Genomic DNA, 13,900 nt, shown 5'->3' with positions numbered 1-13,900 from the left:
AGGCGAGTGGGACCCTAGAATCTTTGGCTACATTAAATGTTTTCTCTTACTTCATGTAATAGCTAACATATTCATGTTTCACCTATTCCTCTCTGATTTAGAAGATAATGTTGCACAAACAACATGCTGATTTAGGCATACACCAGCACTGGTATCAGGCTGGATTATCTAGCTATGTTTGCTCTGACTCAGTAAGATACACAAACTAATAGTGTAATTATAGAGCGCTTGTGGATTTATATTAAGAAGCAAAGTGGAAGCAACATTGTTGTCATCAACATATTACTGCATCTTGACCATGACCATGAAGAGTGAACAGTCGGCAAATTATCTCGTGGTTGAGCAACAACAACTGTGCTCCTTGAGCGACAGAGGGCAGGGCTTGGTGAGAGAAATGGAGAGACATATCACATTTAACAAACCAAACATTTAATACTGTTATAAAGATAAAGTAAAAACCCAATACTGGTATATAGTAAAATACGGTATACTGGCCAGCTCCAGAGTCTACTGAGCTATACCTCTACCACCACATAGTGTCTACTGAGCTATACATCTACCCCCACATAGTGTCTAGTGAGCTATACCTCTACCCCCACATAGTGTCTAGTGAGCTATACCTCTACCCCCACATAGTGTCTAGTGAGCTATACCTCTACTCCCACATAGTGTCTAGTGAGCTATACCTCTACCCCCACATAGTGTCTAGTGAGCTATACCTCTACCCCCACATAGTGTCTAGTGAGCTATACATCTACCCCCACATAGTGTCTAGTGAGCTATACATCTACCCCCACATAGTGTCTAGTGAGCTATACCTCTACCCCCACATACTGATATTACACACATGGCCACACTGAACATTACTAATGTCACCCCAGAGAACACTCACACATGTTGGCTGTCACTATTTCAGGACAAACCGTATTTGACAAAAACAAAATATTCTTGCTCAGGAATCCAACAATCTGGAGCCCTGTCCTCCCATCTAATGTATTTGTCATCCTCCTGATAGATGAGACCAATGGTTATACGTAGTGGCTACGTTTTTTTCTAGTTAATCTGTGTGAATGTTTTTCTAGGACTGAAGTAAACATAAATTCCATCCAGCCATAAGTGAGGAGGGAGTGTATAGCTCACGGGGGGCCAGTATGAAAAAATGTATGCACTCACTAACTGTAAGTCACTCTGGATAAGAGCGTCTGCTAAATGACTAAAATGTAAATGTAAAAATGAGTGTGTCAATACTGCCTCTGTCAAACCACATTGGTCTGTGGGGAGGGAGAGAGAGAGAGAGAGAGAGAGAGAGAGAGAGAGAGAGAGAGAGAGAGAGAGAGAGAGAGAGAGAGAGACACACAGAGAGACACACACAGAGAGACACACACAGAGAGACACACACAGAGAGACACACACAGAGAGACACACACAGAGGAGGAAAGAGTGTTGGGACTGAGGCACCCAGAAATACAGAGTGTTACAGACACTCATCTCAACAGTTCCTTAGAGACTTTACACTGTGGTAACTTCATTACTGGCTCTCTCTCACACACTCTCTCCCTGTCCCCCTCTCTCTCACACACTCTCTCCCTGTCCCCCTCTCTCTCACTCACTCTCTCCCTGTCCCCCTCTCTCTCACACACTCTCTCCCTGTCTCTCCCTCTCTCTCTCCCTCCCTCCTCCTGACTGCCGCTTTTTCACTTGTTTCACAATACCTTTCCCTCATGCCCCATCTCTCCTTCATTAAAAAATGTTCCTCATAATTCCTCACCCTTCTCTCTTTCCCTCTCTCCCTCACACACACACACACACACACGTGCAGGGGGGTCAGCTGGTGGGGGCGATGGGTGTGGTTGGGTTTTTTGGGTAAGGAGAGAGTGTGAGAAGGAATGGTGTGTGTGTGCATACGTGGGTCGGTACGTGTGTGTTGCGTGCATGTGTGTGTGTGTTAGAGATGTTGTGTGAGAGAGGCTTAGGTGTGAGAGAAACAATTTGGGCGCCAGATAAAGATGACAGTATTATCTCAAAAGTGGTAAACAGATTTGGGTAACTTTCTAAATGTAATCCATTACAGTTACTAGTTACCTGTCGAAAATTGGAATAAGTAACGTACATTTTGGTTTCCCAAACTCAGTAACGTTATCCTATTACTTTCAGAAAACTGTTGGATTACTTTCCCCTTAAAAGGCATTAGAAGAAGACAAAAAGGTTCCATCAAATGCATTTGGTGTGTCATCATAGTGGTCTCTGACTTGTGGTCAGACTCGCTGAGGTGGAACAAACGTAAACTTTTTTCAATGCTGAATTCAATGTAATTGAGAAAGGTGTTGTAATTTTCCACAAACATCCTTTATGAATTAAAAAGTAATCCAATAAGTAATCATCTAGTTTTTCTAAAGTATTTGTAATCGGATAAAAATATTTTTGCTGGTAATGTAACTGATTACAGTTTATATATATATTTTTTAATCAGATTACATGTAATCAGTAACTCCCAACCATGGCAGTCAAAAGAACACCCCTCAGACTAACATTTTTCAAATATTGCATTGTTGTTGTAGTGGTTTGAAGTTCTTCACGAGAGCCTACAGGAAAACAGACATCCAGACAGTCATTATTGTGCTATTTTTACTCCAGTGACATATTCATATTCCAAACAGTTTTCCATTGTGAGTTATATAGTCTAGCTCTGTTTGGCTAACCTGTTCAAGCACCCAGGCATTACACAGCAAAAACACTGGGCTGGCTATTTATACAACAATTTAAATGACCTCATGGTTGTTGTGGTTTGCAGTAATTCACCAGTGTCTACACTGAGACTGGCTGGTCATAATATTGTATGGAGAATAGTCTCCGTTTTCCACTGTGGGTTTGTTCTGTGGTCTAGATCTGCTTGACTGGCCCAGTCAAGGTCAGTTCCCCTAGCCAGACCATTTGGTCGTTGGCTCTTCGGCATTGGCACTGTCGAGTGCCCACACAGTCTAAGCACGGATGGCAGTGCTGATTCATAGAAAACATTTTGTTGAACGCAAGTTAATGTGGGGAAGAGGGTGTGAGGGAGAATGTGTGAATGGGCAAGAGAGAACACACTCGAAAGAGAGATATTAAATCTGAGCCAAAGCACCTCTCTCTCTCTCTCTCTCTCTCTCTCTCTCTCTCTCTCTCTCTCTCTCTCTCTCTCTCTCTCTCTCTCTCTCTCTCTCTCTCTCTCTCTCTCTCTCTCTCTCTCTCTCTTTCTCTCGTAGCTCCCTAGGCTTTTGGAGTTGAGATCTAGACCCACTGAGCACAGACATCAATTCAACATTCATTCCATGTTGGTTCAATGTAATTTAATTGAAGTGACGTGGAAGCAACGTTGATTCAACCAGTTTGTGCCCAGTGGGGACCCTGCTGCCTGTCTCCATGTGGGGATGGGATGTTTCCCCTCTGACATGGTGAATATACTGAGGAGACACATCACAATGTCTGCTATAAGATGCTATTAGATGCTGTGTATGCCAGGACTTCACTGTCTCCCTTATTCACACTCTCTTTATTTCTCTCTAGTCTAATGTATTTATTTCCCTGGGTATATCAGAGACCATAGGAATTAGTATGGTCTCTTATTGTAAATGTTCAATGCTCTCTCTCCCTCCGTTCTCCTTTCCAGAGATGTTGGAGTCTAATAACTTGATGACGTTTGAGGGCCTGGCCAATAGCGCCGCTTACCACACGTTCCTATTGGACGAGGAGAAGGGTCGTTTGGTGGTGGGAGCCAAGGACCACATCTTTTCCTTCAACCTGGTCAACATCAGCAGAGACCTGGCACAGGTACTGTACATCTTATAATACATGAACACCTATCTATGAGACATTATAACCAAGTCAACATCAGCGGACTCCTTGCAACAGTAACAATTACATTTGGTAAATATCAACACACTTTTACACACACAGTACGAACAAATATGAAAATGTATGCACTCACTACTGTAAGTCGCTCTGGATAAGAGCGTCTGCTAAATGACTAAAATGGAAAATGGAAACACACTTACAGTGGGGAGAACAAGTATTTGATACACTGCCGATTTTGCAGGTTTTCCTACTTACAAAGCATGTAGAGGTCTGTAATTTTTATCATAAGTACACTTCAACTGTGAGAGACGGAATCTAAAACAAAAATCTAGAAAATCACATTGTATGATTTTTAAGTAATTAATTTGCATTTTATTGCATGACATAAGTATTTGATCACCTACCAACCAGTAAGAATTCCGGCTCTCACAGACCTGTTAGTTTTTCTTTAAGAAGCCCTCCTGTTCTCCACTCATTACCCGTATTAACTGCACCTGTTTGAACTCGTTACCTGTATAAAAGACACCTGTCCACACACTCAATCAAACAGACTCCAACCTCTCCACAATGGCCAAGACCAGAGAGGTGTGTAAGGACATCAGGGATAAAATTGTAGACCTGCACAAGGCTGGGATGGGCTACAGGACAATAGGCAAGCAGCTTGGTGAGAAGGCAACAACTGTTGGCGCAATTATTAGAAAATGGAAGAAGTTCAAGATGACGGTCAATCACCCTCGGTCTGGGGCTCCATGCAAGATCTCACCTCGTGGGGCATCAATGATCATGAGGAAGGTGAGGGATCAGCCCAGAACTACACGGCAGGACCTGGTCAATGGCCTGAAGAGAGCTGGGACCACAGTCTCAAAGAAAACCATTAGTAACACACCACGCCGTCATGGATTAAAATCCTGCAGCGCACGCAAGGTCCCTCTGCTCAAGCCAGCGCATGTCCAGGCCCGTCTGAAGTTTGCCAATGACCATCTGGATGATCCAGAGGAAGAATGGGAGAAGGTCATGTGGTCTGATGAGACAAAAATAGAGCTTTTTGGTCTAAACTCCACTCGCCGTGTTTGGAGGAAGAAGAAGGATGAGTACAACCCCAAGAACACCATCCCAACCGTGAAGCATGGAGGTGGAAACATCATTCTTTGGGGATGCTTTTCTGCAAAGGGGACAGGACGACTGCACCGTATTGAGGGGAGGATGGATGGGGCCATGTATCGCGAGATCTTGGCCAACAACCTCCTTCCCTCAGTAAGAGCATTGAAGATGGGTCGTGGCTGGGTCTTCCAGCATGACAACGACCTGAAACACACAACCAGGGCAACTAAGGAGTTGCTCCATAAGAAGCATCTCAAGGTCCTGGAGTGGCCTAGCCAGTCTCCAGACCTGAACCCAATAGAAAATCTTTGGAGGGAGCTGAAAGTCCGTATTGTCCAGCGACAGCCCCGAAACCTGAAGGATCTGGAGAAGGTCTGTATGGAGGAGTGAGTCAAAATCCCTGCTGCAGTGTGCGCAAACCTGGTCAAGACCTACAGGAAACATATGATCTCTGTAATTGCAAACAAAGGTTTCTGTACCAAATATTAAGTTCTGCTTTTCTTATGTATCAAATACTTATGTCATGCAATAAAATGCAAATTAATTACTTAAAAATCATACAACGTGATTTTCTGGATTTTTGATTCCTTTAGATTCCGTCTCTTACAGTTGAAGTGTACCTATGATAAAAATTACAGACCTCTACATGCTTTGTAAGTAGGAAAACCTGCAAAATCGGCAGTGTATCAAATATTTGTTCTCCCCACTGTATACATACAAGTCGACTTGCAGTCTGTCTGTCTGTCTGTCTGCATATCTTTCCCCAACCCCTGTCAGTCTAAGCCAGTCTCAGCCAGGTATCCAGGGACTCTGTTTCTACTGAGAAATGAGTGATGAATAATTCAGACCTTAGCCGTCGCACAGGATCTCACGCTGCGCCAGGCATGTTAGTCGCTCCCTGCACACCTGGATGAATAATAGAGTAAACGGAAACAAAGTGGAGAACAAATCTCATTGTGACTCCTCTACCCCCACCACACACATATACAGTTGAAATCGGAAGTTTACATACACCTTAGCCAAATACATTTAAACTCAGTTTTTCACAATTCCTGACATTTAAACGTAGTAAAAATTCCCTGTCTTAGGTCAGTTAGGATCACCACTTTATTTTAAGAATGTGAAATGTCAGAATAATAGTAGAGATAATGATTTATTTCAGCTTTTATTTCTTTCATCACATTCCCAGTGGGTCAGAAGTTTACATACACTCAATTAACTTTTGGTAGCATTGCCTTTAAATTGTTTAACTTGGGTCAAATGTTTCGGGTAGCCTTCCACAAGCTTCCCACAATAAGTTGGGTGAATTTTGGCCCATTCTTCCTGACAGAGCTGGTGTAACTGAGTCAGGTTTGTAGGCCTCCTTGCTCGCACAAACTTTTTCAGTTCTGCCCTAATGTTCTATAGGATTGAGGTCAGGGCTTTGTGATGGCCACTCCAATACCTTGACTTTGTTGTCCTTAAGCCATTTTGCCACAACTTTGGAAGTATGCTTGGGGTCATTGTCCATTTGGAAGACCCATTTGCGACCAAGCTTTCACTTCCTGAGTGATGTCTTGAGATGTTGCTTCAATATATCCACATAACTTTCCTTCCTCATTACATTTACATTTACATTTTAGTCATTTAGCAGACGCTCTTATCCAGAGCGACTTACAGGAGCAATTAGGGTTAAGTGCCTTGCTCAAGGGCACATTAACGTCATTTAGCAGACGCTCTTAGCCAGAGCGACTCACAAATTGGTGCGTTCACCCTATAGCCAGTGGGATAACCACTTTACAATTGGGGGGGGGGGGGTTAGAAGGAATACTTTATCCTATCCCAGGTATTCCTTAAAGAGGTGGGGTTTCAAATGTATCCGGAAGGTGGTGAGTGACTCCGCTGTCCTGGCGTCGTGAGGGAGCTTGTTCCACCATTGGGGTGCCAGAGCAGCGAACAGTTTTGACTGGGCTGAGCGGGAGCTATGCTTCCGCAGAGGAAGGGGAGCCAGCAGGCCAGAGGTGGATGAACGCAATGCCCTCGTTTGGGTGTAGGGACTGATCAGAGCCTGAAAGTACAGAGGTGCCGTTCCCCTCACTGCTCCATAGGCAAGCACCATGGTCTTGTAGCGGATGCGAGCTTCAACTGGAAGCCAGTGGAGTGTGCGGAGGAGGGGGGTGACGTGAGAGAACTTGGGAAGGTTGAACACCAGACGGGCTGCGGCATTCTGGATGAGTTGTAGGGGTTTAATGGCACAGGCAGGGAGGCCAGCCAACAGCGAGTTGCAGTAGTCCAGACGGGAGATGACAAGTGCCTGGATTAGGACCTGTGCCGCTTCCTGTGTAAGGCAGGGTCGTACTCTCCGAATGTTGTAGAGCATGAACCTGCAGGAGCGGGTCACCGCCTTGATGTTGGCGGAGAACGACAGGGTGTTGTCCAGGGTCACGCCTAGGCTCTTCGCACTCTGGGAGGAGGACACAGCGGAGTTGTCAACCGTGATGGCGAGATCATGGAACGGGCAGTCCTTCCCGGGAGGAAGAGCAGCTCCGTCTTGCCAGGGTTCAGCTTGAGGTGGTGATCCGTCATCCATACTGATATGTCTGCCAGACATGCAGAGATGCGATTCGCCACCTGGTTGTCAGAAGGGGGAAAGGAGAAGATTAGTTGTGTATCGTCAGCGTAGCAGTGATAGGAAAGGCCATGTGAGGATATGACAGAGCCAAGTGACTTGGTGTATAGGGAGAAAAGGAGAGGGCCTAGAACTGAGCCCTGGGGGACTCCAGTGGTGAGAGCACGTGGTGCGGAGACAGCTTCTCGCCACGCCACTTGGTAGGAGCGACCGGTCAGGTAGGACGCAATCCAGGAGTGAGCCGCGCCGGAGATGCCCAGCTCGGAGAGGGTGGAGAGGAGGATCTGATGGTTCACAGTATCAAAGGCAGCAGACAGGTCTAGAAGGACAAGAGCAGAGGAGAGAGAGTTAGCTTTAGCAGTGCGGAGAGTCTCCGTGACACAGAGAAGAGCAGTCTCAGTTGAATGACCAGTCCTGAAACCTGATTGGTTTGGATCAAGAAGGTCATTCTGAGAGAGATAGCAAGAGAGTTGGCTAAAGACGGCACGCTCAATAGTTTTGGAAAGAAAAGAAAGAAGGGATACTGGTCTGTAGTTGTTGACATCAGTGGGGTCGAGTGTTGGTTTTTTGAGAAGGGGAGCAACTCTCGCTCTCTTGAAGACGGAAGGGACATGGCCAGCGGTCAAGGATGAGTTGATCAGCGAGGTGAGGTAGGGGAGAAGGTCATTGGAGATGGTCTGGAGAAGGGAGGAGGGGATGGGGTCAAGCGGGCAGGTTGTTGGGCGGCCTGCAGTCACAAGTCGCAGGATTTTATCTGGAGAGAGAGGGGAGAAAGAAGTCAAAGCATAGGGTAGGGCAGTGTGAGCAGGACCAGCAGTGTCATTAGACTTAACAAACGAGGATCGGATGTCGTCAACCTTCTTTTCAAAGTGGTTGACGAAGTCATCCACAGAAAGAGAGGAGGGGGGGGGGGGGGGGGGGGGGGGAGGATTCAGGAGGGAGGAAAATGTGGCAAAGAGCTTCCTAGGGTTAGAGGCAGATGCTTGGAATTTAGAGTGGTAGAAGGTGGCCTTAGCAGCAGAAACAGATGAAGAAATGTAGAGAGGAGGGAGTGAAAAGATGCCAGGTCGGCAGGGAGTTTAGTTTTCTTCCATTTCCGCTCCGCTGCCCGGAGCTCAGTTCTGTGAGCTCGCAATGAGTCATCAAGCCACGGAGCTGGAGGGGAGGACCGAGCCGGCCGGGAGGATAGGGGACACAGAGAGTCAAAGGATGCAGAAAGGGAGGAGAGGAGGGTTGAGGAGGCAGAATCAGGAGATTGGAGGGAGAAGGATTGAGCAGAGGGAAGAGATGATAGATGGAATCTATTTTGTGAAGTGCACCAGTCCCCTCCTGCAGCAAAGCACCCCCACAGCATGATGCTGCCACCCCCGTGCTTCACGGTTGGGATGGTGTTCTTCGACTTGCAACCCCTCCCCTTTTTCCTCCAAACATAACGATGGTCATTATGGCCAAACAGTTCTATTTTTGTTTCATCAGACCAGAGGACATTTCTCCAAAAAGTATGATCTTTGTCCCCATGTGCAGTTGCAAACCGTAGTCTGGCTTTTTTATGGTGGTTTTGGAGCAGTGGCATGTTCCTTGCTGAGCGGCCTTTCAGGTTAATCGATATAGGACTTGTTTTACTATGGATATGGACACTTTTGTACCTGTTTCCTCAGCATCTTCACAAGGTCCTTTGTCTGTTTGGTTCTGGGATTGATTTGCACTTTTTGGACCAAAGTACATTCACCTCTAGGAGACAGAACGCGTCTCCTTCCTGAGTGGTATGACGGCTGCGTGGTCCCATGGTGTTTATACTTGCGTACTATTGTTTGTACAGATGAACGTAGTACCTTCAGGCATTTGGAAATTGCTCCCAATGATGAACCAGACTTGTGGAGGTCTACAAATTTTTTTCTGAGGTCTTGGATGATTTATTTTGATTTTCCCATGATGTCAAGCAAAGAGGCACTGAATTTGAAGGTAGGCCTTGAAACACATCTACAGGTACAACTCCAATTGACTCAAATTATGTCAATTAGCCTATCAGAAGCTTCTAAAGCCACGACATCATTTTTTGGAATTTTCCAAGCTGTTTAAAGGCATAGTCAACTTACTGTATGTAAACTTCTGACCCACTGGAATTGTGATACAGTGAATTATAAGTGAAATAATCTGTCTGTAAACAATTGTTGGAAAAATTACTTGTGTCATGCACAAAGTAGATGTCCTAACCGACTTGCCAAAACTATAGTTTGTTAACAAGAAATGTGTGGAGTGGTTGAAAAACGAGTTTTAATGACTCCAACCTAAGTGTATGTAAACTTCCGACTTCAACTGTACATACGTGCACATACATAGGTGCACGCAGGCACACACACATATCAACGTAATCTCATAAAATATGCCCCAACTCCCACAAAAGTACATTTTTAGCAACGTTGCTGGCAGAAGCACAACAGCTAATTTAAGGACTGTTAGCTGACCAGCTGCTTGGTCAAGATGTTAGGTTAGAGACTGGTTAAAGTTAGGATTACTAGTGGCTGATTTATTGTATCAATGTGTATTGTGTAGTGAAGTATCCTTATCTCTCTGTGTCTGTGTAGATCCCGTGGCCTGCCTCCACCTCCAGAAGAGATGAGTGTAAATGGGCAGGGAAGGACCTCATGGTGAGTAGCTACCTCATCTTACACTTCACTCTCTCGCTCATATAGTTCTGCCTTTTACACTATCCCTCCCTCCCGGAGTACTGCCTTTTACACTATTTCTCCCTCCCGGAGTACTGCCTTTTACACTATCTCTCCCTCCCGGAGTACTCCTTTTACACTATCCCTCCCTCACGGAGTACTGCCTTTTACACTATCTCTCCCTCCCGGAGTACTGCCTTTTACACTATCTCTCTCTCCCGGAGTACTGCCTTTTACAGTACAGTGTTGGTGTAATCTGTGTGTTGTCACATGGACAGGAAGCTCTGAATCTGATCATAATCTGCTGGCCAAGATAGAGACATCACATGAACTTAATCATCTAGAAGTTCACCTAACCACTGGGATACAGGGTTAACAGTGAACAGCCAATGGGCTTACAGTCACTACTTTCAACACAGGAGCAGTATCCTAACAACAGCTATGGCTTTGTAGAGACATGGGGGTATTTGTTAGTTGTTAAATGCAGCATGATTTCAGTCCACACAGTCATATGGCATATCACAAAATCATTTAGGTGTGTGTTTTCCTTAGTCTAAGAAGAGTCATGACGATACCAGCAGCACTTCCATACTGTGTGTCCTGCTTGCATGACTAGCTCAGTCATGTACTGTATTTTTGTCCTGTATTTCTATCTCAATACAAGCAGTACACTGTGTAAACACCCAAAGAGACACAGTTCCATCTTTCTCCTTCTGACTTTCCTCTCAGATACAGCCTGGGCCATGTGCTGCCTGCAATATAAAATCCTAGCTCCGCTGTAACGGCCTCTCTAAGATCACAGGCACAGGGTCAGCTTCTGCTGAGTTTCTATAGGGCTGATTTGAAGGGCCATCAGGTCTTTTGTGTGTGTGTGTGTTTTCTGTAAACATTCTGGCAGAGATGAGCGGGGAGCCCTGAAGGATGGTCTTTGTGTTTGAAGGGCAGAGGAGAGGAAGAAAGACTACAGATGCTCTTTGATGAACTGGAACAAAGACACTTGTGAACATGCCGCGGGGAAGACAGTGAAAGAGAGATGGAGAGAGAGAAAAGAATAGAAGAAGAATTGCTAATTTACTGTACATCTATGAAGAAGGGAGGGTGATACACAGGGCCAGGAAAAATAATGTTGTTAGCTTCGCTAACTGTTAAGTATCTTCCATCATATAAACTCTGTTGGTTCAGTGCATGGTTTGGACAATGGGTTCACAATGTTAAACTTGATATCACAAGAAACTTTAACACCATCCAAATCACAACAGCGTGAGAAACCTTAACGTTATCTGATCACCAACCAGCTGAACCACCCTGAAATGACAGACAGCTCTTCAGATGACAACCAAGGCATACACAATCAACAGAGCTGCTTTCTGTTGGTGACCTACTAAAGACAGATAAACTTAGTCATGCATTATTTGTGGTTCTGTTTTCTCCTTTTCCATCAGTGTGATGACATTCATTTTCATATGAGGTCAGGCCTGCTGCCTGCTCAGGCAAGTGCTGACAGATCACAGGGGAAACTGGCTTCTCAGCATGTAGACGCACACACACACACACACACACACACACACACACACACACACACACACACACACACACACACACACACACACACACACACACACACACACACACACACACACACACACCCACACACACACACACACACACACACACACACACACACACACACACACACACACACACACACACACACACACACACTACACAGTAAGCTCAGATGAGGTTACAGTATGTGATGCTCATAACATTTTGTTGTTGTGGGAAGTTTGCTGGTTGGTTGCAGGGTAGTTGTTGCATTGAACGTCTTACTGTTGATGTCCATCATAAAAATCCTGGCTGTTTTAATACTCAGATGTACCTGAGCCTTTCTGATCAGGAGTCCGGATAGGAGAGGTCATGAGTACATGTGGGGAGAGGGAAAGGGAGAGAGAAGAGAGAAATGGAGAGAATAAAAGAGAAAACTGAGAATGACAGATTACTGGTCTCAATCTGAATAGCGAGTTGTTGAGTTATTACACAGCACAACAGTCTGGATTATCTCTAAAACACTACATCCATGACTCACTGAGCTGGCCTGGCCAGGATGTCATTTGTACAGTAAAACCAATCAGGGCTCTTCCTTTTCCCAACATTGTTCTTCATGTGTAGATCAGGTAATTCCTAAATATTCCTTGAAAATTACTTATATATTATACAGGACAGGCAATTAATTCTGATTACAGTTGCCCTTTATTCCCTCAATTTAAAGTTTTTTGTTGTTCTGCATAGCTCTACATGATGTTGTGTTATGTCCAGAGATGGTTAACTATTTTCTCTGTCCAGCGGATCAGCTCTATAGGAGGGCCTGCTTCTGATGAACAAACTGGGTTTTGACCCAAATGGGCAAGATTGGGTTTTGACCCAAATGGGCAGGACTGGGTTTTGACCCAAATGGGCAGGACTGAGTTTTGACCCAAATGGAAAGGACTGGGTTTTGACCCAACAGCTTTAGATAGCTTTATCCTTTATGTTAGTTGTTTTCAGAAACTGTTGATCTCCTGGCAAACCCATGCTATATAAAATGTCTCTCTTTCTCTATCTCCAGAGGGAATGCTCTAACTTCATCAAGGTGTTGCAGCCGTTTAACCAGACCCATCTGTATGTATGTGGAACCGGAGCCTTCCACCCTATATGTGCCTACCTGGAGGTGGGGAAGAAACTAGAGGTATACCAACCAGTATTACACTATTCACACGTTTATTTATCTTTCTGCCCAGACATCTGTCTGCTTACTGTAGTTATAGCTCTAGTATTCTACTACTTACAGACCAATATGAGCTGTGGTGGTGGGCATGTCATGGTTCTGACTGATTCAAGTCTTCTATGAGCTACAGCTAGATAGCAGCGTTAAGAAAAACTCTTCACTGAAATGTGAGATTATGGTTTTGAGTTTCGATCTAAAATCATAAACCGTGGAGTGTGAGGTAATATCTGACTTGTAACGATTCACTGATGGCCTGGTGTGTGTGTGTGTGTGTGTGTGTGTGTGTGTGTGTGTGTGTGTGTGTGTGTGTGTGTGTGTGCGTGTGTGAATGTGTGCGCGTGTGCGTGTGTGTGTGTGTGCGTGTATGTTCTATGTCTCTATGAGTCAGGCTTATAAATGTGTTTCCTATTCATTAGACTGCAGTCATTTCCAGAGAATTAGAGAGGGAGAATAGCTCTGAGAATAGCAGTCTCCCCTCTTAACTGCCCTGGCTGAGGCTCCTGGTTAAAGTGACTCTAGGAGAAAGTAAAACATCTAATTTGTTGATGTCAATAGGACAATGCAATAAACTCTGAATTCTAAATGCTCTGTATTTTAACCTATTTCTTATGTAACAGGACAGTGTGTTCAGGCTGGAGCCCCTGATAGAGAATGGTCGAGGGAAGAGCCCTTATGACCCCAAGCTGCTCACAGCGTCCAAGCTCATCGGTGAGTGAACTTTTATTTAAAGCACTAATTTCCATCAGAACTTTTCACCACATAAAGAGGGAGTTGTACCTCTTCTCTCATGTCCACTCATTCATTAAGCATATTTACAGCTGAGAGGAAGTGGGTGAATGACAGGGCTGGGTATATATAGTGTTCATCATTAGGAGTGATCTACAGCGGACACCCACTCATTTCCAAGCCTATGAGTGGTGGATGTGTGTG

At 44.9% G+C, this 13,900-nt stretch overlaps 1 pseudogene across 1 annotated transcript in view; it reads left to right on the top strand.

Moving 5' to 3' along the window:
• LOC311134915 (semaphorin-3ab-like) overlaps positions 1-13,900 on the top strand; it is a 43,891-nt pseudogene that overhangs the window by 20,353 nt on the left and 9,638 nt on the right. Inside the window, exons 2-5 of the transcript in view lie at positions 3,647-3,807; positions 10,126-10,188; positions 12,812-12,931; positions 13,588-13,682. The product of the transcript in view is annotated as a semaphorin-3ab-like (transcript). The remainder of the gene's footprint in view (positions 1-3,646; positions 3,808-10,125; positions 10,189-12,811; positions 12,932-13,587; positions 13,683-13,900) is intronic.

This window comes from Coregonus lavaretus (assembly GCF_964263955.1).
Source record: "Coregonus lavaretus genome assembly, chromosome: 9".
In the NCBI taxonomy this organism is placed as follows: Eukaryota; Metazoa; Chordata; class Actinopteri; order Salmoniformes; family Salmonidae; genus Coregonus; species Coregonus lavaretus.
This window is presented reverse-complemented; position numbering and strand designations above follow the sequence as displayed.